This window comes from Petaurus breviceps, unplaced genomic scaffold (assembly GCF_028583685.1).
Source record: "Petaurus breviceps papuanus isolate PSGF00001 unplaced genomic scaffold, PetGlider_PUasm1.0 91133, whole genome shotgun sequence".
NCBI classification, from domain to species: Eukaryota; Metazoa; Chordata; class Mammalia; order Diprotodontia; family Petauridae; genus Petaurus; species Petaurus breviceps.
The window spans coordinates 10,693,504-10,697,397 of record NW_027187419.1 but is presented as its reverse complement, the minus strand read 5'-3'; positions in this window follow the sequence as shown (position 1 = coordinate 10,697,397).

Genomic DNA, 3,894 nt, shown 5'->3' with positions numbered 1-3,894 from the left:
TAAACCAAAGGAATATTTTGAATTATTTTTAAAATCTTCAAAGAAAAACATTTTGGGACATTTGTTACTGTTAAAGAAAAGCACTTATTTGCATCTTACATGACTTCTTATTTAATTGCAAAAATTTAAAAAGCTCTGTATGATAGGAGAAGATCTAGTATTACTTGCTGCTGTTATAATGTCAAAAATAGTTCATGGGAAAAAGTATGGGGATGAAATTCATAAGATCCCTTTATCAAATGATACTGTTTAAAAAGAATTTCTGAAAGTGATGACCAATTCCAGCAGCTTATTACCAGGCTTACAGGCAGTCCAAGCACTCAATTCAGATAGATGAAACAACTGATATTTCTAACAGTTGCTACTTTATGTAAGATATATTTATGAAGGAAGCATACATAAGTGATTATTGTTTTGTTGCCCTTTGGAATGGCATAAAAGAGGGGAAGATGTATTTTAAAGATGATGAATTTTTCATAAATGAAGTTTTCATAAATGAAGGAAAAAATTGCATTGGAATCTTACAAACAATGCTGGAGTAATTATGGATGAGAATGTTGGATTTGTAGCAAAAATTTTAAAGCTGGTGGCAATGAACATATCACTTTTACTCAGTGCATGATCCATTTGGAGGCACTCATAACCAAATATATATATATATATATATATATATATATATAAATCACCAGAGTTAGAGGCTGTCCACCATACAATCAAAATCATTAACTTCATTAAAAGCCATGCCCTTAATACTTGTTTGTTTTCACACCTTTTGAAAGACATGGTGTCAAATTATAAAAGCTTATTACTATATGCAGTGGTAAGAAGGCTCTCAATGGGGGCAAAGTTTAGGCAGATTATCGACATTGGAAGATGAAGTTATATTTTTGTCTGAGCAGAAATTCAATTTTGTTCATTTTTTTCATAATGACTTATGGCTTTCAAAACTCTGTTAATTGTAGGATACTTTTTAAAAACTCAATGATTTAAACATATCACTTCAAGGAAAAGTTGTAACATATTTATGTTAAAAGTTAAAACTGAAAGTTTTACTTAAAAAGTTAACATATGGAAGAATAGTGTGGGAAATGGTTCTTTAGAAATGTTTACAGCTACAGATTATTTTATAATTGAAGAAAAACTTCCCAAAGATTTAGTTGTAAGAGTTATAATTAATCATCTGAGGTGCCTGGAGATACAGTTTCAGAAATACTTCCTTTCAAATTTTGATTCTAAAAAGCTAAGTTGGGTTCATAAGCCATACTCAATTGAAGTTAAAAAAAACAACACCAGTCATCTGCCATTAAAAGTTCACAAAGAATTTGTCAAGTTATCAAGTGACACAGGTTTATAATTTGAGTTTCTTTTAAAAATTGTTAAAATAATTTTGGTTTGGAATTAAGACAGAATTTCCAGCAATTTCTGAAATGGTCCTAAAGATATTTCTGCCATTTTGTACTACATATTTATGTGAAGTAAGATTCTCAGTACTGACAAATATAAAATCAAAGTATTGATCAATTCTGAAAAACACTGAAGATGTTCTACATCCTGCAGTATCAAATATTCCAACAAGATTTAATTATTTATGTAAAAACAAACAAACATTCATTTCATTAATATGCAAATTTGCTTTAATTTTTAATAAATGGTAAAAATTTATATGTATACTAAAGAATTTTTAAATAAATTTCTTTATCATTTATTACTAGTAAATGTTTAATTTGTTTACCTATTTTATACACCTAAATAGCTGGGGTTGCATAAAAATTTATCAAGCAAAAAAGGGGTTGTGAGATGATAAGGTATAAGAATCCCTGATCTAGATTACCTGACACAAAAGAAAATGAAGCCCACAGAGAGAAGTTGAACTGCAAAAGGACCTTATTGTATTCTTTCATACTTGAAAGCAAAAGTTCTTTTTTTCAGAATTTATTCACTCATTTATTTATTTTTAGTTTTCAACATTCATTTCCACAATATTTTGAGATACAAATTTTCTTCCCATCTCTCCCCTACCCCACACCCCAAGATGGCAAGTATGCCGAATACCCCTTCCCCGAGTCTGCCCTCTCTCATATCACTCCCTATCTCCCCTAAACACCTTCCCCCTTACTTTCTTGTAGGGAAAGATGGATATCTATACCCCATTGTCTGCATATCTTATTTCCCAGTTGCATGTTAAAACAATTTTTTAACATTTGTTTTTAAAGCTTTGAGTTCCAGATTCTCTCCCTTGTTCCTTCCTCACCCACCTCCACTGGGAAGAAAAGCAATTCAACATAGGTTATACATGTGTAGTGTAGTTATGCAAAACATTCCCATAGTACTCATGTTGTAAGACTATATCCCACCCCTCATTTATTCTGTTTTCTCCTTTGACCCTGTCCCTTTTTAAAAGTGTTTGCTCTGACTACCCTCTCCCCCAATCTGCCCTCCCTTCTATTATCCCCCCTCTTATCCTCTCCCCCCCTAACTTTCCTTCAGGGTAAGATACCCAATCGAGTGTGTATGTTATTCCCTCCTCAAGCCAAGTGCAATGAGAGTAAGGTTGACTCATTTTCTTTCACATTCCTGTTCTTCCCCTCCATTGTAATAACTTTCTCTTGCCTCTTTCATGTGAGATAATATACCCTATTCTATCTTTCCCTTTCTCCTTCTCCCAATTTAGTCCTCTCTCACCTCTTAATTTTATTTTTTAGATATCATCTCTTCATATTCAACTCACCTTGTGCCCTCTGTCTATGTATACACACACACACATACATATATATATATATATATATATATATATATATATATATACCTACCTATGCATACATATGTGTCTATTCCCTTCAATTATCCTAACGCTAAGAAAAGGGTGATGAGTTATAAATATCATCTTTCCATATAGGAATGTAAACAGTTCAACTTTCATAAGTTCCTTATGATTTCTCTTCCCTATTTACCTTTTCATGTTCTTGTTTCTTGTAATTGAAAGTCAAATATTCTGTTCAGCTCTGAACTTCTCATCAAGAATTCTTAAAAGTCCTCTCTTTCATTGAATATCCATATTTTCCCATGAAGTATTATACTCAGGTTTGCTGGGTAGGTGATTCTTGGTTTTAATACTAGCTCCTTTGACCTGTTAAAGTAAGGGTTCTTAACATGGGATGCATGAACTTGGTATTATTTTTTTTTTATATTTTGGTAGGGGTGGTTAGGTGGTGCAGTGAATAGAGCACCGGCCCTGGAGTCAGTAGTACCTGAGTTCAAATCCGGCCTCAGACATTTCACACACACACACACACACACACACACACAAACTAGCCATGTGACCTTGGGCAAGTCACTTAATCCCAAGTGCCCTCCAAAAATATTTTGGTAGCTTTATTTCTATGTAATTGATATTTCCATATAATTTATAATCCTATACATTTTATTTTATGCATTTGAAAACATTATTCTGAGAAGGGGTACAGAGGATTCAACAAAGAGGTCCATGACACAAAGGTTAATACCACTTCCAGGGGCTCCTGGAATGATCCAGGGGGGTAGTGTTAACCTTGGTTGCAAATGAGGGGCATTGAATAAAAATAAGGGAGAGATGGAAACATAAGAAAAGAAGAGAAGAAAATTTTGAAAAACCATTCATACATGTTTCATCTGCTGTATAACAGACTTAAAATTGTAGTGATAGCATTATTTTCCAAATAAACACACAAAATGCAAGTTATAACAGATTAGTGGTCAAATCATATACATATATATATATACATATACATAATGTATATGTTTTGTTTCCTCTTCAACCCAGATGAGAGTAAGGTTCCAATATTACCAGCCCCTCACCCCAATATGCTTCCTCCATATTAGTTCTTCATTTCATGCCTTGTTTTTGAGATAATTTCT